Source organism: Taudactylus pleione, unplaced genomic scaffold, assembly GCF_031769625.1.
Source record: "Taudactylus pleione unplaced genomic scaffold, aTauple2 ptg000086l, whole genome shotgun sequence".
NCBI classification, from domain to species: domain Eukaryota; kingdom Metazoa; phylum Chordata; class Amphibia; order Anura; family Myobatrachidae; genus Taudactylus; species Taudactylus pleione.
This window is the reverse complement of record NW_028284488.1, coordinates 27,251,892-27,277,343: the sequence shown is the minus strand read 5'-3', so window position 1 is coordinate 27,277,343 and position 25,452 is coordinate 27,251,892. Positions and strand designations below refer to the sequence as shown.

At 44.6% G+C, this 25,452-nt stretch overlaps 1 protein-coding gene and 1 pseudogene across 2 annotated transcripts in view; one reads left to right on the top strand and one right to left on the bottom strand.

Moving 5' to 3' along the window:
- PCLO (piccolo presynaptic cytomatrix protein) overlaps positions 1 to 25,452 on the bottom strand; it is a 345,027-nt gene that overhangs the window by 181,864 nt on the left and 137,711 nt on the right. The gene's annotated exons all lie outside the window — the stretch shown is intronic.
- LOC148529237 (5S ribosomal RNA) lies at positions 19,057 to 19,175 on the top strand (annotated as a pseudogene).

Genomic DNA, 25,452 nt, shown 5'->3' with positions numbered 1-25,452 from the left:
TCAATTAAATAGCCTTTTTCCCGTTTTGAAAAATTGGGATTCAGGCACGGAAACCCACTGAATCCGTGTAAACTGGGTTTTTTCCCCGCGCGCGAACCTGATTTTGCTTTTTTTTCCACGGACTTTACCTCGCACCCCATGAGCTGCAAGGTTTAGTCCGGCTGCGGGGGCTCGTGCGCGGGGTAATCCCCGCCAATTAAATTGCTCCGGCGTGGCAATTAGCCTCGGGGTAATCCTGGCGGCTAATTGAATACCCCCTGTGTGTTAACATTCTTGTTCAAATAAAAATGTGTTTTAAAATTAAACAGCCTTAGATATCCAACTCTATGGGATAAATTTACTAAAGTGAGAGTGTTTAGAAGTGGAGATGTTACCCATAGCAACCAACCAGATTCTAGCTGTTATGGTGCTAGTTAAATGTTAAGTAGAATCTGATTGGTTGCTATGCACAACATCTCCACTTCTAAAAACTCTCACTTTAGTAAATTTACCTCTATGTTTCAGCATGTTAAAACATACACTAACACTAGGGCTGCTGTGCGACAGAATATTTTTTTTATTATTGTGCTGTGTGACAGCTACTTTGGGCCAGCAACAGACTCTGGTGCCAGTACTGTGCCTGGGTAATTAATGATTTGCTTCTCAAGCACCGATATTTGAAAATAGCTAAAAACATCTGAATTTGCTGTGGAAAGCCATTGATGTCTGAATTACATCTTACTCCATGAGGGACTGTGGGCCTGTGGTGCCCAAGTGCACATGCACACGACGGAGGCGGCACTGTCGTGCGCATGCCGTCGTTATGGGTCTCGCACCAAAGGGGGCGTGCTGTCGATGTTGATTGACAGCACGCCCCCTTTGGTGGGCGTGCCGGGGGCGTGGCTGCCCAGACGGAGGCGTTCCCATGGGAACGCCTACCGTCTGGGGCCAGCCCCACTGACATCACTAGTGATGTCAGTGGGAGTGCTTTTGGCTCTGATAGAGCCAAAAGCACTCCTGGGCTTACGGCAGCGAGACCCTACCGCAAGGTCTCGTCGAAAGCCGATGGTCGCGATGGTCTTGACCATCGCCACCATAATTTTGGCCGCTCGCTATAGCTGTGGGTGGTCACCCACAGCTACGCGAGCGGCCAGGAGGCCGCTCCAAAAAGGAGCAGGAACGGCCCTGATTCTGAGTGAGCGCTCTGTCAGAGCGTCCGGCTCTGAATCAGGGCCTGTATGTATTAGGGAAGGGTATACTTGTGATGCATGCCTTTTCTGTCACTTGCCAGTAATAGATCCCTGGTAATAATGATATAATATTACTGTGAGACAGAAACTTTATGTAAATAAAATGTAATCCAACATTTTTAAAATGAATTAATAAAATGTTCAAAAATAAACTAAATGAATAGCCTCCCATCCATCTCTCTTCACATTGCATTAATATTGTGTATATTATATACTTCATCATAGTTATCACACATTCACATAAAAATGTATACATTTCTTTTAGAATGTACTTTACTTCAAACCTAGAAAAATACTCCATTTGCATATTTTGTGATGAGCCACTCCCAAGCCTGTATAGGAATTTTGCCCACATGTGCTTTCCATAATTGTACAGATGCAGCAAACAATCAGGTGGAAAATTAATAAAACAAAAATGGTAGTTGCTCGACACATCACACCTGGATTAAGGTACAATTGGCTAACCGGGTAGGAGCCTCCTGTGTGAAAGGCATGGCCTGGATCACGTTGACCTGGGTCATGACAAAAAGTCGCTGACTGGAGGGCACAGTGGGCGCTTGGAGAGGACATCATCTCCAAGCTCCCATTGAGAGATACGAGACCCGGGTCACTGGAAAATCCGGATCCGGTGTGAACGGCGATAATCTAAGAATAACCAGAGTCCATCCGCTGGTGTGAATGGGGATAAGTACTGAAAACCTCGGCTTCAACCTGAGTTTAGTGTCCCGGGTCTGAGCTGGGTTAAAGCGCCGGGGTTTATGTCTGAAAGAGGTATTTGTCACGACCAAGGTTTTGTGGCGTGGAAGTTGCCGGTGGGGGCGCTGTGGCGCGGTCCTTCCAGTGAGGGAGCTGGCGCATGGAGACTGCCATAGTGTGTGTGCGGGGGTCTGCCAGCACTGGACCATCCTGGCAAGGGTAAGTCTAACAGTGTCTCAGCATCACAGGTACATGGGAGCAGCCGTCTTGCCTCAGGTCATGTGACATAGTGGGCCTATCCTGATGCGTCAGATGATCTCTCCAGCCACTCACGCTCTGCTGCTTTGAACTTAAGGGGGTTTGGAGCTCCCTGTAATTGCCAGTGCAACCGTGTGTTTGAGTATCAGCTATGAGAGAGTTCCAGCACTTCTGACCTTAGTCTTGTGTTCCGGTGCTTGCCCTAACTCCTGGGTGGTCCCTGGCTACCTGCACCATGCTACCCTGCCTTGCTTCCTGCTGTGGCTCAAGTCCTGCTCCTTCTACCTACCCACTCCTCCGTGAACCTGAAGTTCCCAAACCGACCCATTCCTTCCTGAACCTGTTGTTCCCAATTACCTACTCCAGCCTGCACCTGAGTTTTCAACAACTATTACAGCATTTCTGGATTACCCTTTGCAGTCAACTCTCAGCATTTTTGGATTTCCCTTCAGCCATTATCACAGCATTTCCGGATTACAAACACAGATCCTAACAATTTGCACTGGCCACTATGGACTCGGCCACGCGACGAGTCCAGAATGGATTTGATTGAGAGCATAGTAATCCGCTTGGAGAGTGTGGAGACTATGCACTCCGTCTGGATACTGTACAAGCTACATCAACTGCTCCAAGTATGCTTGCAGCTTCTCCTATCTCCACTCCTGTGATTTCTGCCTCTGGAACTACTCCTCGTTTGTATTTTCCCACACCTGATAAGTTTGATGGCAGTCCAAAACTGTGTCATGGATTTCTCAACCAGTGCGATGTGCACTGTACTTTGCAACCCTCTAGTTTCCCTGCTTCTAAAACAAAAGTGGCTTACATTGTATCCATGTTATCCAGTCCTGCCCGTTTCGGTTCCAGCCCGGATTCTGCCCATTCCGGTTCCAGCTCGAATTCTGCCGGTTGCAAGCCGGATGGAGCCACAAGTTTCGCACCCCAAGAGGAGGTCTCAAGTTTCTTTCCCCAGGAGGGGATTTCAAGTCTAGTGCCCCAGGTGGGGGTTCCTAGTAACGTTACCCAGGAGGGGATTTCAAGTCTCACACCCTAGGAGGGGGTCTCAAGTCTCTTACCCCAAGAGGGGGTTTCTAGTCGTGTGCCACAGGAGGGGGTCTCAAGTTTCTTTCCCCAGGAGGGGATTTCAAGTTTCGTTCCCCAGGTGGGGGTTCCTAGTCACGTGCCCCAGGAGGGGGTTTCAAGTTTCATTCCCCAGGAGGGGTTTTAAAGTTTCGATCCCCAGGAGGGGATTTCAAGTCTCGTGCCCCAGGTGGGGGTTCCTAGTGACGTGCCCCAGGAGAGGGTTTCAGGTTCCAGTTCCTATTGGACCAGAGCTGCGGATGGCCACACTCTCAGACTTGTCAGTAAATTCCACTTGGCTCACCCTGAAAAGCCTAGAAGGTGTCCTGAAGCCACTCGTAAGGAGGGGGGTACTGTCACGACCAGGGTTTTGCGGTGTGGAGGTTGCGGTCCTTGCCGGTGGGGCGCTGTTGCGCAGTCCTTCCATTGAGGGAGCTGGTGCGTGGAGACTGGCATTGTGTGTGCGCGGGGGTCTGCCAGTGCTGGGCCATCCTGGCAAGGGTAAGTCTAGCAGTGTCTCAGCATCACAGGTACATGGGAGCGGCCATCTTGCCTCAAGTCATGTGACATAGTGGGCCTATCCTGATGCGTCAGGTGATCTCTCCAGCCACTCATGCTCTGCTGCGAACACAACAAACACAGATCCTACCAGTATTATACAACAAATGGCAAGATAAGGGAGTAAGGGTAAGTATAGGATAGGGTGACTCACTATGTCTAGTAATAGCAGCAATGATGGGTCAGATTGAAATGGGGATAGGGCAGGGACGTCTTAAGAGAGGAGGGGGCCCGTGTGCACTCCCCGTGCGGGGCCCCCTCCTCTGTCCCCGGTGGCCGGCAGCTGACTGACGCGGCTAGCCAGCCACCGGAGCCTTAGTAGACTCCGGGCACTAGAGTGTGCCGGGAGTCTACTGTGCATGCGCAGAACGCTGAAAAATGGCCGCGGCTGCCATTTTCCGGTGTTCTGAGCAGCGCAGACCCCTTGACGTGGGACCACGGACAAGTCTAAAATAACATGGGTGCAGTGTGTGCGGTGCCCCACTGAACCGGGGGCTCGTGTGCCCCGCACACATTATAGATACGCCACTGGGACAGGGGTAATAGGATGCAAAGGAACACTGAGCCTGTTCCCACAGAGTAGCTGAACAGACAGGTTCACTGGTGGAGACAAGGGAACAAAGAGCTAGGGGCGTTTCTAGAGAGGAGGGGGCCCATGTGCAGTCTCCGACATGGGTCCCCTCCTCTCCGCCCAGCGGCCGACAGCACACTGAGCTGTGCAAGGCCAGCGCCGGAGTTATAGACTCTGGGCACTAGAGTGTGCTCAGAGTCTATAATGAATGCACAGGTCACCGGGAAAATGGCCACGGTGGCCATTTTCCCTGTACTGCGCATGCGCAAACGACGGGAAAATGGCCGCCGCGGCTATTTTCAAGTCAGTTTACAGCGCCGGACCCCTGCGCCGACGTGGGACTCTGGAAAGGTAAGTGATATTATGGGTGCAGGGTGTGCGGTGCGGGGCCCCCTGGACCCAGGGGCCCGTGTTCCCCGCACCCATTATAGATATGTCCCTGCAAAGAGCATTGGTATCAGGAATAGTGCTAGGTGGACTTTATAGTCTACAATACTGATCTGAATGATGCTACTATATTTGGTTGATCAGCCACATAGCTGGTGCTCCTGCTTGGAAAGTGACTTAACTGGTTGGTATTAGTGTGTGTTTGTGATTGAGATTTGTGTTCACATATATCCTTTTTGCTCAGGGTTAGGTTACAGGGATGGCATACTGTCACAGCACGCCGGACCATGGTCTCTACTTTCAGTGTCCAGCTGCATTGGCCTCCTGGGACTCTGACAGGGCAGCGGGCAGGAGATTCTCGGCACCCGCAGTGATGAGTCACGCTGACTACAGCTGCTGCAGGGCTCCTCCAGCTGCAGCATGCTGTTTCCAGCTGGTCTGCATAAATGGCTCCCATAGAGATGTGCTCGCTGCTTTGTGCAGAATTTAAAGGGCAGGTGTGTCAAAACAGCAGCTCACTTCGGCGCCCAAAGGAAACTTCTGCTATTTAAGGAAGTCCCTGGGAGCACTCCCTTGCCATAGTATAGGCTCCCAAACCATACTCCAGCGTTCCCTGTGATTCTTATTGCTCGTTATAGACATTGGATTTGTGACCTTATTGCGTCTCCTTCCTGGTACTGCACTTGGCATTCCGGTTTTGACTTTGGCTATTCTCCATGACCTGTTTACATCTGATCCCTGGTACCGTCTTGTCCGTTTGGTTCTGACCCGGCTTGTCCACTACGTTGTACGCCTTCAATCTAGAGTACACCAGCACCTGTATTAGGGAACCAAGTCTGAGTGTGTGACCTGCGTGTCGGACGCTGCTAAGTCCAAACCTCCTTGCGGGGGGGGGGGGGGGTGAATACCGCTGGCATGTTGGACTCCACGCCTCAGTAATGGGTCTCACCAATCACAAACTACAGGCTGGCATCCACTATCTATCTATGAATTGTGACATATAAAGGATGTAACGACATGTAAGACAGACAGATTTTTAACCTACAACACTAATGCATAGAAAAATGTTTGAGGAACTTTAGTTATTTCAGACTTCAGTAGGTCTATTCCTATATTAAAGCAGGTTTTCTTAGTTCCACATTTTGTCATATATGTTAAACTAACAAACTGAATCAAAGCCATCCCATTATCCAAGGTTAAGGATGCACAAATATTAAGGGCCAAATGTAATAGGGTGAGAGTTTAGAAAATGTGAGAGTTTAGCAGTAATCTCTGACACTTTTTAAACTAGGCCCATTTAATAGAGTCCGAGAACATGCAAACTCACATATTTTTAGACTCAAAAAGCTCTCACGATTTATACTCTCATCCAGACGTTTCCCATTTTGAAGATAACACTCGACCAATGTAATAGTGTTAGAGGTTACCGCTAAACTCTCACATTTTCTAAACTCTCACCCTATTATGTTTTACAAAAATACAATTTCACTGGGATTATAATCAGTGGTTGAAGTGGGAAATTTGAAGTGGAGGTATGGGGATGCACAAAAAAATTGGGAATGGCCATGCATAATGAGGGGCATAGCTATGTGTCATGAGTGGTCTGGCAACTCAAAATGGGGGTGTCATGCATCCATCCTTTCATCTCTCACCGTTTGCACCTGCACTTGGCCTGATTCACTACGGATTGCTATTGCGATTGCACACGCAGGTCTGCTGCACAAATATTTTAACGTTTGCAAACGCAAAGCTGTCACCCGGCCAGCATAGAGATGCCCACTACCCCTATCTCACATCCATAATACTGTGCTGTGTATACATCAGGAATATCAGCCCATCACACACAATTACAGAAGGTCTGACCTTACTCAGAAATTGCTAACCTCATCGCATGGAGTGAGTACACAAGCTGTGTATGCTGCGCAGTAGCTAATTTATGCACCCATGCAACAGTGTTTAAATGGACAGACACGCCCGCGTTTCTCCGACCACTCCCCTGTCACCACCTGCAAATACTGACTACCTGTCACTCACTCTGCTATGGCTTTCTGTAGTCTGCGTTATCACAAAGCTGCTGTTGCGCACTACGGTGCATGCTCTATACGCAACTATCGGCTGTCTGTGTATGCTATTGCAGTTGTGATCTGTGCTGAATCAGGCCCACTGAACACTCTACCAGTATAAAGCAATGTATTAAAGTATGTTCTTTTACAAGTTCATTGTGACATAATATTAGGCTGCGGCAAGTGCCACCTTACCTCTGCTTCTATCAGGAGTCAGGACTGACAGGGAAGAGCAGCATATCACCCAGCTGAGTGGACCTTAGCGCGGGGGGGCTGCGGTAGTAGTGCAAGCTACAGTGGCAAATGGGGGGTGGCATCTGTTATTGGCCAGGAGTGGGGGTTGCAGCTGTTACAGTTGGGCTGCCATCAGAAACTGTGGGGCCCGGTACTAAGAAAATAGGCAGGGCCCTCTCCCGGACCTTAATGGGGGTACACAGTGCAGGGAAAGATGGTCATGGGGGGCACAAGGCTAGGAAAGCTGGACTGGTAGGACACTGGGCAGGCTGGACTGTGGTGGTGGCACAGGCCATGGAAGGCTGGACCTTAATGGGGAACAGGGACAGTTGGCTGGACTGGGGGGGGGGGGCAGTGCAGGGAAGGCTGGCTTGAGCGGGGGTACTGCAGAGGCAGGAAAGGAAGGCTGGACTGGGGGGGGGCAGGGAGGGGTAGGCTGTACTGGGGAGGGGGAGCCAGGGAAGGTAAAGCTGGCTGGAGTAGATGGGAGGCAGAGGCAGGAAAGGCTGGATGGAAGGGGGGGCAGGGAAGGCTACTTGCACTAGGTGAAGGGAGGGGCACAGAGCAGTACCTGACTTCCTCGTTTCTTCAGAAGGCCTGGAGGGAGTTAGGGACCCGGGTGGGAGCGGTGCAGATATGTACCAGCAGTCAGTAAGAAACAGCGCTGTCTACATGTCAAATATGGTGCCGGCCGCAAGCTAACACCTCACGGACCGGCAGCCGATCAGGAGTGGCCGCATCTGATTGGCTTGCGGTCAGCTCCAAATATTTGACATCATAATGGCGGCGATGTTTCTTACTGACTGCTGGTGCATATCTGCACTGCTCCACCTGTCCCTGCAAGTTGAGAAAAAATAAAAAAAATTTAGTGCTGGAAGTGCCGGTATGCTATACCGTTGCATACCGGCACACTTTGAGCACTAATTATAATATTAACCGATATTGATAATTTTTATACCTTCCTAATAATATATTATTAGAATATATTATTTAATATCTTGTATATTCTATTGGTCTTTTATGATGATGCAGTGATTTCCATCAAAACTAGTGTGGCATTGAATAATGTCATTACTGTATAATATTGTCGTTCATCAAATACACTCATTTTCATATCTATCAATAGTGAATATTCAACAAAGAACATGCATATTTTGATAATGATATACATGTATAATGTTGCTTTTGATACTGACATTTGTTATCTTTGTACTTTTGTTTATATCATACCATGCTCTTTATATCTTTTCAAGATTTTGTAAATTCAATAATACATCCTAGTGACCAGAGCTAGACCTATGGGCGCTCCATAGCAACATTTCCATGGGGCCCCCATAGGGCTAACTATGGTCCCACTCCCCAACACAGTACTGTCCTCTATCAGATCTCCCCCAAACAGATCTCCCTCATCACAGAGCTCTTCCCACTAACAGATCTCCCCTCTCACAGCTCGCCCCTAACATAGCTCCTTCCTCACATAGTTCTCCCCCTAACAGATCTCTCCCATCAAACAGCTCTCCACTAACAGATCTTCCCCCTCACAGCTCCCCCCTAACTGATCTTGCCCCTCACACAGACCTCTCTCGAAAATATCTACCCCATTACACAGCTATCCCCATTAACCAATTCCCCCCCACTGACAGATCTCCCCTCTCACACAGCTCTCCCCCCCTAACAGATCTCCTCAACACAGCTCGCCCCATTACCAGACCTCCCCCTCACACAGCTCTCTCCCCTAACAGGAATCCCCCCACTCAGCTCCCTCCTCACACACCTACCTCTCTCATGAGCTCCTCAGCTACACGACCATCCTGCTGAGAACCCGGGGCTGCACTCCTACTCTCCCTCTACGGGATGCATCAAACATCGCATTTTGGATGCGATGTATTCCACCACTAATCACATGTATACTGACGTTTAGTAATGCTGCATGCATGAACATTTAAGCAAAAAACAGCTCTTCCGATATTAGGCAACACCGTCTGTCGATGGTGCTGCCTACTGGGACTATGCTCTGAAAAGTTTTGCTTTTCAAAGCTTGGTGCATATGCGAAATGCGGCTTACATTCTGAAAACTGCATTTTTGCCTTTGATGCATCTGCAACCAGAGAGCCGCACAGAGGTGTCACTTTGTCTCAGGCACCTGTCAATGGCAATGCTGCCAGAAGTACAAGCAGCAGCTAGCAAATGATGGGGATGCCTCTGGAGCATGGTGTCCACTGCCGTGTTTGCACTGTCATGCTTGCACCACAGCTTTTCCGCCTGACTTGATTGGGCACATTATGCCAGGTGTGGTATAAGAAATTGAAAAACAAAAAGGTCGACACCATAAGGTCAACAGGCAATAGGTTGACCTATTGCCTGTAGACCTTTTGTACATTTCAACCTATTGCCAGTCAACCATTAGATGTCGACCTATACATTGTCGACCCTTCATCCTGATACCCATTCTGCCAATCCTTCTCTGGGTTCTGGGAAGGCCTCTTAATCTGCCGCTAGCTCCATTTTCTGCAGCTGGCGCTGACCACTATGCTAGCTCCCCAGCATAAAATTACTAACACGGAGAAGATAAGAGAAGCTCTCTTTGCTGGCGCTCTACATGCCTGCGTAGTCAGTGAAATGGTTGTGTTGGCCAGGGCCCTAGAGGTGAGCTGGGTGAAGGGGGAGACAGACCCCGGAGGTTCTGCGGACCACATAGCAACCGCACTTCCTGCACCCATAGTAGCTACAACCCTGCCAGTGACCAAATATAACTAGGGTTTTGGTCAATAGCCAGGGCAAGAGATGTAAGGGCCCCAGTTTTGTATGAGAAATACCTTAGAGTCTCATTCAGCAGCGGACAAAATGCTTATTTACCATTGCGCAAGCCTGTAAGTAGCACTGCACATGCATCATGATTACATAAGTACAGAGGATCTATTTGCAATGTGAGTGTCACGTGGTCAGCATTTGGGAGTGGTAATGCGGTGGGTGGTTAAGCAAATGCAGGTGTGTCTGACCATTTCAACGCTGTTTCATGGGCGTGCATAAATTAGCCATAGCGATTGTGTTTACAGCATGAGAGCGCTCAGCGCATGAGGAGAGCTGCAGTGTTTGCGGCTGGTCAGACCTGCTGTACATGCTGTGCGACTGCTTGATGTGTGTTGGTGGCACCGATGTTTAAGCAGGAGAGCGACATTGGACGGAAATGAGAAGGCAGAAGTGGGCATCTTTACATTGGCTGTGGTTTGGCAAGCATTAGCATATTTTAGCAACTGCGATACGTAAGCGATTGCAGTTGCGTCTGCATTTGCGTCCACTGCTGAATCAGCCCCTATATGATATATGCTAAAAAACAGTTAATAAAAAATAATGGGAAACAAAAATCATACTATAGATTTAACAGACCACTTAAATCTTATAAGATGAGAATGCACTTCATGCAGTTATTAGTTGAACAATTATAAAGATAAAGTATGGGTCTTGATCTGTATATTACCACACCAACTTAAATGACTATAGTATTCACATAGAAAATAATACAATTTCATACAACCCAAGACAATTGCCAGAGGCACAAAGTGTTCCACTGCAGAATAAAATATGAAAACATGTCACATACATTTATATCTAGACTTTGAATTCAAAAAGATCCACTATTTGGATGCACATTCCCTTCAGAACTCCCTAATTATATTACTAATAAACTTTTGTTAGAGTTACATGGGAAATGGAGAGAGTATTTTGTTTCCTGTCTAGTTAAAGTTTTACGTAAAATGAATCAGAAGACATTTCTAACATTTAATGAAGGCTATAAGAATAATGATCATTAAGTGTTAAGATGAACACATAATAATGATACATGCATTATTCTTTGATCCAGTTTTATAACAAAGGAATGTGTTTAGTTTCAGAGTAACATACTGCTCTAATAGTGTTTTTAATTAGACAACATGTGCATAGTGTAATATGAATAGTTGCCAGATATTTTGGGTCATTGAACCAGGGCTGTAACTAGGGTGGTGCAACCAGTGCTATGGCATAGGGCACTGCATGGCACTCACTTGTAGCGTCTTCTTCTTTTATCCCCAGCATCTCCTGGCCTCCCCTATCTCTTCCCTGGCCCTTCTCCATGAGGCCATGGACCTTTTTCAGGTGCACTATTTTATGCCCCTATTTAAAAAAATGGGGGGGCGACAATGCTCTCTCTGGCACAGGGCACCAAAAAGTCTAGTTACGGCTCTGCATTGAACAGTAAGGGGTATATTTACTAAAGTGCAGGTTTTTAGAAGTGGAGATGTTGCCCATAGCAACCAATCAGATTCTAATTAACATTTATTTAGCACCTTATAGAAGATAATAGCTAGAATCTGATTGGTTGCTATTGGCAACATCTCCATTCCTAAAAACCTGCACTTTTGTAAATATACTCCTAAGTCTCACTGTTCAATACAGAAGTGTAATGGTTCTTAAAAAGAAAGTTTTTACAACGTCCTACACCTGAAGTGTTTGTTTAATCTTATAGTTCCTTGTACTCACAGATTTCCCCAGAATACAGTATTATGAATTAAGGGTCATCATAATGAAAAATACTCTCAGATAAATGCGTAACTTAAAGAATAACATACTATGTGGGATTGCTGCTTCAATTTGATTAGTTCTCCAACTATAGTCCGTATTCAATTTGAAGCGGCGCTTATGCCTCTGCCGGCTAAATCCCGTTTTCGCCATCTCGCCAGTTTTGAAGCGAAAACTTTTTGCGCGCGTGCCCCCTATATCCCAATATTCAATTTGAAAGTAGGTAAAATCGGGAACAGGCAAAACTTGTGATCGGCAAAAAAAACTGGATTTTTCTGGAAATAATTGTAGGACCCTCCTAAAGATGTCCAGACCAGGGGGATAACTATGGGGCCTCCCCGTTTTTGCCTGCAAAAGAAAGTCAGGTTTTTAAATAGCCGCGGCAGATTTTTCTTTCCCGACTTTGAAGAAGTGATGCAGAAGAGCACTTAGCTTTTTATTTATTTTTTTTTAAAAATGTGGTCCCGTCAAATTTGGGATATATGAAAATGGGTACTAGCATATTTTTAAGTCCCTAAACGCATTTTTTTAAAATTCGGCAAAAATGCACCTGCCGGCAGCTATTAGAAATCCCGACTTCCTTCAGGAGATAAAAATGGGGGTACCCATAGTGATCCCCCATGTCTACACATCTTTAGGGGGTTCCCTGGAATATCTCCCGAAAATTCCCATTGTGTTTAACCTGTAAAAAAAGGATTAAAAGTTTTTACAAAATTACATAGGCCCCCCCAAATGCCAAACCAGCCCCAGGCTTGCCAGCCAGTCCTGGTCTCTAAAAATACGGGGAACAAAATGTGTAGGGTTCCACCGTATTTTAGAAACCAACACCAGGCTGCAGGGACCAATCTTGGTTTTAAATAAAGGGGGAAAAAAAGACGTGGGGTTCCCCCTATATTTAAAACCAGCACCAGACCCGTTAACCCGTTTTTTTTACAGGTTAAACACAACGGGAATTTTCGGGAAATAATCCAGGGACCCCCCTAAAGAGGTGTAGACATAGGGGATGACAAAGGGTACCCCCATTTTTATCTCCTGAAGGAAGTCGGGGTTTCTAATAGCCGCGGCTGGTGCATAAATGCGGCTGTGAATAAGGTGATGCAGAAGAGCATTTACAAGTTTTTTTTAGGAAAAAATAACTATGCCCAGCAAATTTGGGGTACTTGAAAATGGGGTTCAGCATATTTTAAAGTTACTAAAGTGAGTTGAAAAAATCGTGAAAAACCCACCTGCTGCAAGCAGCTGCAATGAAAAAAACACCTGGGGCATAATTGGGGAACCCTCCCAGAGTCAAGTTCGCTAGTTTTTAACTTTGTTCCCCCATTTATTTATTTTTTGCCCCCAAACTCAAAGTGATTTTTTGGGGTGTCCTTAAGTGTTTTTTGAAATTTTTTTTACACAGTTTGCCTTTGGGGGACTGTCTGAAGGCTGCACTGGGGTTCCTGCAACGTTGCACCCCTAAACCCGAAATCTGCACTTTTTTCCGCCTGCTATTCATAGGCGATACTTTTTCGCCTATTACATTGCATTGAGGCGGAAAGTCTTCCAAATTGAATACGGGTTAAAAGCCAAACAGGCGAAAATGACGTCATCGGCGAAAAGTTTTCACCGAAAACTGACTTTTCGCCTCAAATTGAATACGGCCCTAAATGCACTATAGCATCTGACTAAAGAAGCACAAATCATTAATAGTTTCTGCAATTCTGTTTCATGCTGGACAGTATTGCCTGGTTCACCCATTACAGTGTGACATCTCAGATGAATGCAAGGAAATTCATTTCTGCACCTTATGTGACCTGTCCACATGCTCATTATATGTCATCAGACCCCTCCATATGCCCCTTATTTGCCATAGGACCTCTCCACATGCCCCTCCACAGGCCCTTCATATGCTATAACCCCTGCAAATGTACATTTTATGCTATCAGACACCTCCATGTGCCTCTTACATGCAATCATACCCTTCCAGATTCCCCTTATAATCCAAATATATATATATGCCCATGAAAATCCCCCTTTTTACCTTTAAAGCACACTTTCTTCCTCCAGTCCACCCCTCACTGGAGTGCACCACAGACTCTGATAGACTGTGACCTCCCTGTATTGTGCAGAGGAGGAGGTTATGAAATGCACCTGCAGGTGTTTCCCCCAACCACCAGTACAACAACACAGAGATCCCACTTCTGCTCCCAGTCTCGGCTGAGAGACAGACAAAATGATGCTGTGCCACTAAAAAGTTTTCTGCATGCACAAATGACACACATGCCTGAGGTTACCAACACCTAACGCTAGGCATACACTGCCAGATAAAGCCTGACACTCAACAGATATTGCGGGCATATACTGTGAGATATTTCACAGTGTATTGGTCCTGATATCTGCGCTTCTCCTCTGGGGAGTAGACAGTTCTCCATTCCTGCCCTGTGAAGGAACATGGGAAATGTCTATCAGTCAGTCGCGGCTGGGCAAACACTGCCCGATAAAGGCGACATTTAACTTACCAAATATTGCATTGGACAGGCATGCTGGATGATCCGGCATTCCTGACCGATCGATATTTTACAATCGGTCGTCTGTGCACACAGTACAATTATTGAGGTGATCCGCTGACATCAGGCAGTTCGCCCCAATAATTGTATAGTGTATGCCCAGCATTAGCTATAACAAATCATTATCTCATTTGAAAATATATCTGGAAGTAAAACATGTATAGCTGCAGGACAATGAGACAGACACCTATGCACTAAGCCTTGGAGAGAAATAAAATGGTAATACCAATCAGCTAACTGTTATGTTAGAGGCTGTGTTTGAAAAATGACAGGAGCTGATAGGTTGGCACTTTACCTCTCGTTATCTCTCTCTAAGAGTTAGTACATAGACCCCCTAGTCAGTTTGCTACATAGACCCCCTAGTCAGTTTGCTACATAGACCCCCTAGTCAGTTTGCTACATAGACATTGGCTCACAGAGCTCTCAGCATGTCATGCAATGGCAGGGAGTTGGATGTGGAGTATTTCACCGTGCAGATACTGTGTTGCTCAGGAGGCATTCCAAATGACATTTCTGCTTTAACAAAGGTCCTGTTTGGATACTGTTTTATGTCATTTTCATCAAAACCCAAATGTCCATTGCTTGCATGCAAAGTTCTAAGGGCCTGATTCAGAGCCGTTCGCTATTTGCGGTCGTTCGTTCAAAAACAAGGGGTGGCTATTCAAATGATCCGTTCGCAAATTGCAGTCTGTTCCCACCTCTAAGTCTGAACGAGCGAGCAAAACATACGCTCGTTTATTTGATAAAAACGCCCCCTGGCCACACGCACCATACGTCATGTCCGTTATTTATTAGATTAATCGAGTACATCGTACAGCGTATGAACTGCTCGCTATTCTTGTGGTTGGTGTTTTCAACCGCTATTTTGCAAGCAGTTCTGAGTTAAAAAAACCAAGTGACGTGGTCAATGACGCTGCTTTGTTAATTATGCACTCCCTTAAAACGCCCGTTTTGACCTTTAAGCACGCCTGCGTTCGGATCTCCACTCCCCGTTTTCAAGCACCTTCCCCTGTTACCACCCACATACGCCTCATTCTGTCACTCAAAATAGCAGGCCCTCGCTATATTGCGTACCAACGATTTTCGGCCGCACTGACTGGTTCGCGCATGCGTACTAAAAACCGTACGCATGCGCAGATGTGCGAACATCGCTCGGAACGAGCGTACTGCCGCTAGCGAGTGGCTCTGAATGAGGGCCTAAGTTCTGTATATATATTGTTTTTTTGCATGTTATAATGGCCCTGATTTTAACTACTAGCCAGTTAACTATTTACCATATTATTGCTTACTGGATGCAAGTTTATCCTATGTGCAGCTTAAAACGCACAGTCAGTTTGTAATACAGAGCTGCGCGTGCGTGTGAAATATTTTTATAAAAAAGTACAGGACTCACACACTTAATGTACTGATTTAAAACTTTATTAGACATTTTTCTACAGCTCTGATTCCATGAGGAAAATGCTGTACTATAGTGTACCGAATCACAGCTTCTGTCAGTCAATCATCAGACGGTGATACAGAAAATGCATTGGAAATCTGATGCATGCGCTTTGTAGTTTAGTAAAAGTGACACCTGGTGGACAAGAGGTTGTATTATACTTTATGACTTATTTCCAGTGCTACACTACGTTCCATTATAAAATATTTTGTGTGGCATGACTCAAGGCGTACTGTATGGCGTGAGATGCATGGAGCGCTACATGGCGTATGGAGCAACAAACAAGCTGCGCCCATCTGTACATGTTGTTCTAGCAAAACAGTATACTGTATGTAACATGTTTACTTATATATTTTGATTATGACTATCTCACCACATTTAGCAAGAAAAAACTTGGACAAAATAAGCCCCAACCTCAATCCATTAAGCCACATACCCAATAATTTAAATCATGGTCCTTACTTTTCAGAAACCACTTCCACAGCCTAGTAAGACACAGTCTTTCTGGGGTGTCATAATGATGCACTAAGTACACACAGACACACTGCCCAATAGCCTAATGTCTATGGATATATTGTTTTAAAAGCATGCAAGAGCCACATGTAAAGAGACAATACAGTTCTGTAAAATATAACACATTAGTGAAATAAGCATTGGACATACAGTATATAGTTGCAAATATGGCACCTACTAATAAACCAGAGACTGCAATGTCTCTGAAAATGTATTTGCATCATTTAAAAATGATGCCAAAAATCCTACTGATATATCCCTATCCTAATATTTAGGCAGATATTGGAGATTTGTTTCACAGAAATTTCCTTAATTACTCTCTAAAGGAATGAAAATCAACAGAGGGAATCAGGAGAGGACTTTCCAGTGGGAAATTAACATCATTAAAATGTGCTGTTTTTGGACGTTGCTAATGATAGTTTGAATTCTCATGAAATTGAGATGAACGCCTTGTACACTGGGATAAGAGGCTTGTATGCCAGTCATTTTTGCTGCATATTTTTTAACATAAATGGTTTAGGCAATCTGTGATTCTCAATCTACTAACCTACAACTCCTTTCTTTTTTTTCTAATACTTTAGCTAGGTACACACAACATGATATATAGTTCCGGGGCGAATCGGAACGTTATATCGTATGGATCATGCAGTGTGTATGCCCGATTGCGCATTCACGAGGGTCGTTCATTGACACAGCTTTACTGTGCTTGACCTATCAGTCAAGTTATTATGGATGAGATAATTACACCTGGTCATTATAAACTTTAAACCTGTGAAAGGCTCCAAAAAGATTGTGTAAAGAATATAGGCCCTCATTCAGATCCGCTCGCAAAAAGCGAGCACTCGCTCTGAATGAGGGCGGCCGCTTTTGTTTTAAAAGCCGTCCTCCTGGCCGCCTGCTAAGCTGTGGGTGACCAGGTGATGACCAGGTGTGACCAGGTGATCACCTTTAGCGAGTGACCAGGTGATGGTTGCAATGGTCGAGACCATCGGGGCTTGCGACGAGACCCTTGCGGTAGGGTCTCATCTACCGCAAGCCCCAGGTAGCTTCCTGCTCTAACAGAGCCAGAAGCTCCCTACTGACATCACTGGTGATGTCTGTCAGTAGGTCCACCTACAAACGGTAGGCGTTCCTTCAGGAACGCCTCCGTTTGTCCGGCCACCCCCCCACTCCGCCTACAAAACGGGGCGAGCTGTCGATCAACATCAACAACCGCCCCGTTTGTAGTGAGCCCCGAAGCGAGTGAATTTGTCACTCGCTCCGGGGCTTGCGCACACGCACTGCGAGCACTGCGCGTGCGCAGTCCCTCACCATCGACCCGCTTGCGAGCGGGTCTGAATGAGGGCCATAGTACTAGCAAAGTAATCAATGTAAAAAATAAATATGTTTCTGTATTTGTTAATTTTCAGTGTCTTAGGGCATTTAATGTTAAATATGCGCTTACAAATAATAGCACATTAAAAACCAGGGGCGTATTTCCCTATTGCCAGGCTGGCACTCGCCATGGGCGCCAGCCGGTTGGGGGGCGCTGGCACCCAGCAGTGCCACCCGTGGCCAGCAGTAGCGGAACCCCCCCCGATGGACCAAATTGTTTTCCACCGGCCACAGGCCACCCACCATAATCAGAGCTGCCCGGCCAATGCCTGTTTAGCTGTCAGCGTTTCCACGCCATACCACCTGACGCGGAAGCGCTGACAGCTGAACCGGCAGGGTCCGGGCAGCGCGCCTGTGCTGCAGTTAAAGACCTTTCAGAGGGAGCATATCGTCGTGGGAGAAGGCGGATCACAGCCACCCAGCAGCCCGGCACCTAGGAGGAGGTCCAAGCAGCAGAGCCCACAAGTGTGTGTAAGTATGCTCTGTGTGTGTGTTTGCAAGTATGCTTAATGAATGTGATGTGTGTTGTACTGAATGTTGTGTGTGTATGATCAATGTTTATGTATATATATAAATACTGTATACATATATATAATAGCGGACATCTGAAGAAATGGAAAGATAATATACCCCATTCTCAGTTTTCTAGGATCAAGCGAAATTGCAGTGATTCAGTTACAGCGGAAGAACAAATAAGGCTATATGCAGACAGGTTCATTGAGAAGGACTATCCAAAAGAACTTTTGATGGAAGCTGCAAGGAAGACTAATCAAAAGGAAAGATCAGAATTATTGACTTACAAAGAAAGAAATATACAAGATAACAAATTCATTCCTTTTGTTACTACGTTTAATGATCAGGAGAAGACAATCAGGAGTACTTTAAATAAACACTGGCATATTTTATTAATGGACCCCATCCTTAAAGATTTTCTCCCTCCAAAACCCCCGGTGGTATTTAGGAAGGCCAGGAGTATCAAGGATTCTTTAGCCCCAAGTATGATACAGGATATCACACTAAATAATAATATGCTACCAAAGTGTACAGGTAGTTATAAATGTGGGAGGTGCAATATATGCAGATATCTTCATCCACAAAGGAGATCTTTTATGAATTCAGATAACTCTAAAGAATATATAATAAAACAACATATGAATTGTAACTCTACCTCTATCATTTATCTTTTGGAGTGCACTTGTGGCACAAAATACATTGGGAAGACGAAAAGAACCCTTAAACTACACATTCAAGAACATATAAGGAATATCCGGAATAAACTGGAGGGTCATGCTGTGTCGAAACATTTTCTTCTTCATCACAACTCTAATCCAGAGGACCTTACTTTTAAACCCATTGAACAGGTGCTCTTGGGAGAGAGAGGAGGAGATCTAGCAAAAAAGTTATCTAAAAGGGAGATGTATTGGATTTTTGAGTTAAGAACACTGGCACCACTCGGATTCAATGATAATTATGAAATCGCACCTTTTATATAAGAAGATTGATGACTCCGACTTAATGTCCATATGATATGGGATATGCTACTGTAGAAGCTATTTCCTACAGTCAAACCATTTTTCAAACACCCAATCTCGTCTGCTCTTGGAAGTTAAGTTGAAATGGGCCCGGTCAGTACTTGGATGGGGGACCTCCAGGGAATACCGGGTACTGTAGTTGTAAGCAAAGTGCACAGTTAAGCATAATCCCTGGAATCCCATGGTAAAATCGGAGTAAAAAATCGGAAGAAAGATATGAAATAAGAAGCATTTCCGAAGATCAAGGCAAATTATGTTGGAACAGAGACTTCTCAATAATAAGCATCTCCTAAGATCAAAGCAAATAATGTTGGAATCGAGACTTTTCAATAAGAACAGCCATTCTACTTTAAAGCCTGGATTATAAATTTTTGAGTGAAGAAATTAATATTTTATCAATATTTTATTGATTTTTTAAAGCTTTTCCTGATTCTTTTAATACAGTTCTCAAGAAATTTATATACATGTATGTGCCAAAAAATTTTCTAAAAGAATTTTTTTATAAAAAAAAATTTTTTTTTTTAATAGACATTTTTATACATATGTATTTATTATAAAATACACTATTAGGTTTTGTGGATTTAGGATATTTGCTTTATTTGCTATCCCCTTCTCTGAAACCATGTGGTTTTTTAAGAACATCCCCCCCCCCTTATTTTTTTTTTTTTTTCTTCTTTTGTCTTTTTTCTTTTTCCTTTTCCTTTAGTATAATATGTTGAAAATAATCTTTTGGAACAATTAGCTATATAATTGTGGATTATCCTGATATATGTTTATATATAGGCATACATACATGCTTTACTGAGTAGTTGTGACTAGTTATATAAAGTTTTTGATCAGCTATGTAAATCTATGTTTCTATGGGTTTATAAAGGTGAAAGACAATATAGGTCTTTCCCTTATTAGGATGATTATTTAATAAATATTCTAATCCTTCCCCCTTCTTTTTCTTTTTATAGCTGGAATTAATTGAATATTCATTCCCTAAGGTTTTGCCCAGAGTTGCACAGGTTAATATAGGAGTGCCGGAGTTTTAAATATGGCGGCTGGTTAAGAAGTATCCAGAAAGATGGCCGCGGTTACAAGATATCCTGAGGTGAATAGGATCCATAAAGATGGCCGCCGCCAGGAGGCACTACGCATGCGCAGGAGCAAAAGGATAAGCGGAAGTACCGTATCCTGGGAGCGGAAGCATGCACCTCGACAAGCACTATTAGCGCGACTGGATGAGTCGCACTTTGATGACGCGGCTACCAGATCGAAACCCAGGGTGGAAGTGCGTACCTATACAGCACTGTAAGCACGACGCAATGAGTCGCGTGTTTGGTGATGACGGGATCACAAGACTGAGCATCAGGGTGGAAGTGGCCGGACTTCCAAGACAAAACTGGCCTGACTTTTGGGCGGAAGTGATGACAGCCCGCAGTTTGTTATTCAATTTATATTTTATAAAACTACTAAATTACATGCTTTTAGGACTGATGGACATAACGTGACTACAGAATATATAGATTCACTGTAATATATCAGTAATAAGGAAGATTAAAAAAAAAAAAAAAATTACTGACAGGAAGTGATGTCATAATGAGTGTCAATTGTCCCTATTAGTGGGGTTTATAAGCCGGAGGGCATTAACAGCTAGGTATCCCCTTGATGAAGTCATAGATTGACGAAACGCGTTGGGAGGCTGCTCATACATCCATGAACTCTTCAATTTCTTTTTTATCTAAAAGATAAGCTTTTTTCAGTTTATTCCTCCTTTTTATCCTATGTATATCATTTATTGCTATGTTTTTATGTACTTTTCATGATTGTAGGTGTCATATTTATGAATTAAATAATATTTTTTTAATATTTAGATATATTCCTATTATTTTAAACACGTATTTATTCACTTGCATATATTATTTATTGAGGTTAAATTATTCACTTGGCACTTTATGTGTTTATTTCTGCACTTTGTTTTAAAACACTACATATGAATTACTAAGCGTTTTTCACAGATTTACTGAATTATTTAAATAGTTAATAGAGTGTACTAAGCACTTTTGTCGCTCACATTTCAACCTTTGTGTACACTATATATATATATATATATATATATATAAATTAGGGGTGAGCGGGTTCGGATTTCTGAAATCCGAACCCCCCCGATCCGCAGCCGATCCGAATCAGGCTCGACTTTTCCCGCCTGACTCGGATCTGAAATCGAGGCAAATCGTCATCATCCCGCCTTCCGGGTCTCGCGGGTTTTGGATTCTATAAAAGGTACCCGCGTCAGCGCCATTTTCGCACTCGGCTGTGCACAGTGAAGAGGGAGGGTGGGAGTTAGGGCTGGCTGGGCTGTGTAGTGCAGTGTAGTGTTGTGCTGTGCTGCTGTTGTCCATAGGGGCTGTGTCCACTCCTCCAAAGTCCATAGGGGCTGGCTGTGTTGTGCTGTGCTGCTGTTGTCCATAGGGGCTGTATCCACTCCTCCAAAGTCCATAGTGGCTGGCTGTGTTGTGCTGCTGTTGTCCATAGGGGCTGTGTCCACTCGTCCAAAGTCCATAGGTGCTGGCTGGACTGTATTGTGCAGTCAGTTGTCCATAGGGGCTGTGTCCACTCGAAAGTCCTGTGCAGTGTCCCAGTCCTAAAGGGGTGCTGTAGTGTTGTCCAGGGGGTGCTCTGTCCATCAGGGGTGCTCCCCCTAAGTGCAAAAAAAATAAATATTTTTTCTGTGTTTGTGAATTGTGTGCACAGTAGCCGCACGTGCATCAACAAAGTAGTGCCAAGCGTGCGCCTGTGTCATAAGTAAAGGGCCAGCTGGCTTGACCGTTAAAGGCTGCTGTAACCCCCAAAGTACACTCCAAACCAAATAAAAAAATATTTTCTGTGTTTGTGAATTGTGTGCACTGTGGCTGCACGTGCATCAACAAAGGAGCAGCGCCAAGCGTGCGCCTGTGTCCCATAGGTAAAGGGCCAGCTGGCTTGACTGTTAAAGGGTGCTGTAACCCCCAAAGGACACTCCAAACCAAATAAAAAATATTTTCTGTGTTTGTGAATTGTGTGCACTGTGGCTGCACGTGCATCAACAAAGGAGCAGCGCCAAGCGTGCACCTGTGTCCCATAGGTAAAGGGCCAGCTGGCTTGACAGTTAAAGGGTGCTGTAACCCCCAAAGGGCACTCCAAAAAAATAAAAAAATATATATTTTTTGTGTTTGTGAATTGTGTGCGCAGTAGCCGCACGTGCATCAACAAAGTAGCGCCAAGCGTGCGCCTGTGTCATAGGTAAAGGGCCGGCTGGCTTGTCCGTTAAAGGGTGCTGTAACCCCCAAAGGGCACTCCAAACAAAATAAAAAAATATTTTCTGTGTTTGTGAATTGTGTGCACTGTGGCTGCACGTGCATCAACAAAGGAGCAGCGCCAAGCGTGCGCCTGTGTCCCATAAGTAAAGGGCCGGCTGGCTCATTTCTTAAAGGGTGGTGTAACCCACAAAGTGCACTAGTCTCCAACAAAAATAAAAAATTATTTTCTGTGTTTGTGTGCGCCTTAGCCGCACATATATATCAATATAACATAAATGGAGGACCAAACTTTCTCAGATAAAAATAAAATAGGGAAAGATCAAGAACCACTTCCTCCTAGTGCTGTTGCATCCCAGAGAGGAAGTAGGAACACCACTACTTTTACTAAACAATTGACCCTCCAATAGTCCTTAGCGAGGAGGATGAAGTATGACAGCAATCATCCTGAAGCAAAACGTATAACTGAGGCCTTGACTGCTATGTTGGTGTTAGACGTGCGTCCGGTATCCGCCATTAGTGCAGTGGGATTTAGACAATTGATGGAGGTAGTGTGTCCCAGGTTCCAAATCCCGTCTAGATTCCACCTGCATCCTCAAAGCAGCAGCGACAAGCGTGCATCTGTCTGTTAAAGGGTGGTGTAACCCTCAAAGTGCGCTCCACAAACAATAAAAAAAATCCTTTTTTTTCTGTCTTTGTGAATTGTGTGGACTGTAGCCACACCTGCATCCTCAAAGCAGCAGCGACAAGCGTGCGTCTGTCTGTTAAAGGGTGGTGTAACCCTCAAAGTGCGTTCCACAAACAATAAAAAAATTATTCTTTTTTTTCCTGTCTTTGTGAATTGTGTGGGCTGTAGCCGCACCTGCATCCTCAAAGCAGCAGCGACAAGTGTGCGTCTGTCTGTTAAAGGGTGGTGTAATCCTCAAAGTGCGCTCCACAAACAATAAAAAAATTCTTCTTTTTTTTTCTGTCTTTGTGAATTGTGTGCACTGTAGCTGCACGTGCATCAACAAAGGAGCAGCGCCAAGCGTGCGCCTGTGTCCCATAAGTCTGTTAAAGGGTGGTGTAACCCCCATAGTGCTCCAAAAAAAAAACAACAATTTTTTTCTGTGTTTGTGACTTGTGTGCGATGTAGCCACACGTGCATCAACACAGTAGCAGTGCCAAGCGTGCGCCTGTGTCATAAGTCAAGGGCCGGTTTGGACATCTGGTCCGGACTGAAGGAAGTGCCAACAATTTCTGACAAGTCTACTGTCACTGCATATGATACTGTCCTCAAAGCAGCAGCGACAAGCGTGCGTCTGTCTGTTAAAGGGTGGGGTAACCCTCAAAGTGCGCTCCACAAACAATAAAAAAAATCTTTTTTTTAAGGGATTACATCGGTGACAGCATCCAAGTAGGCATGTCAGACAGTCTGTACATGTACTGGCAGGAAAAAGAGGCAATTTCGAGGCCCCTGTACAAACTGGCTCTATTTTACCTGAGTTGCCCCCCCTCCAGTGTGCACTCCGAAAGAGTGTTTAGTGCAGCCGGGAACCTTGTCAGCAAAAGGCGTAGGAGGTTGCTTCCACAAAATGTGGAGAAGATGATGTTCATAAAAATGAATTATCAACTCTTCCAGGGAGACCAGTTTGTGCAGGGCCAGATTGATTGCCAGCTTGTTTTGTGGGGGCCCAAACGAACCAATCATTTCAGCCACAGACGTGTGGCAGACCCTGGCGCTGAAATGATTGGTTTGTTAAAGTGTGCATGTTCTGTTTATACAACATAAGGGAGGGTGGGAGGGCCCAAGGACCCAAGAATCCATCTTGCACCTCTTTTTTTTCTTTGCATTATGTACTGTTTGGGGCCTAGTTTTTCAAACTGCCATCCTATCTGCCACTGCAGTGTCACTCCTAGATGGGCCACGTGTTTGTGCCGCCCACTCGTGTCGCTTAGCATAGTCATCCAGCTACCTCGGTGCAACCTTTTGGACATAAAAACACTATTGTGAGGTGTGAGGTGTTCAGAATAGACTGGAAATGAGTGGAAATTAAGGTTATTGAGGTTAATAATAGCATAGCAGCAGAAAAATCAACACATTCTGTGATTTTAGCTGTTTTTATGTTTTTTTTTTAAAAAATACAGATCCAAAACAAAAATCCAGCGTTCGCCACTGGCCAGTTCTGGCAAAAGTCTGTGCTTCTGCTGATCTCTCAGTCACAAGCATCATTGCTGGACAGCGAGGGAGGGGAGTGGGGGGCGATTGACACTCGTACAGAAATTACAGTGTCTGTTTACTAACTGCCAATGGGGTGGGGTGGCGCCAGGTCCCTATTTTGCCAGGGGCGCTCAGACCTCTAGATACACCCCCTGTTAAAAACAGTCACAGAACATAGAGCTATAGAAGATGTGATTTTGAAGTCAAAGTTAATGACAAACAAATCTTTACAGATAAACATTTTAGAAACTAATTGAATACTTCAAAAAGAATATTCAACATGAAAGATGTACTATTGAAGTTCAATACCTATTCATCTAAACTATCATTTTGTTAAAAATAAAAAAATAAAAAGGAAAAATAAACATTTAGCAATGTTCGCATGATAACATAAAATACTTTTTTGTTTGGAAAATAATGCAGACATTTTAAAGGCTGATAGAAGCAAATGCTAGACTTCATTTGTTGAAAAAGTGCCACTGCTCAACAACACAGAGTGTGACCTTTTACAGAACCTTCCCCAGCAACAGTACACAATATCTGGGTACCGTAAATCACATTAACAATTCCCGTTAGAATTAATGTCTCCTTCCTATCTAAAGACTTTTTTCCCCTCCAAAATGTCATTTGGGATTTGACTTGTTTCTGTTTTGAAATCATGATATGTTAATTATAGCAAATAGCAGTAGTATGTAATTGGCGTTACAGTCATATGTCTCCTAGAATAAAGCAGTTTTATTTTGCAATGTAGAATATTTAATTAGAAGATTTGTTCTTTTTTGCATTTAACTTTGGATCAAATTGCTCCTTTTTAATTTGGGAAATAGCAACACTATAATTCTATATTCATAACATCATAAAATATAGATACATTCAGTAGTTATAAATTATAATGATATAAATAAATGTCTTCCCATATGACAAATTAGTTACATTGA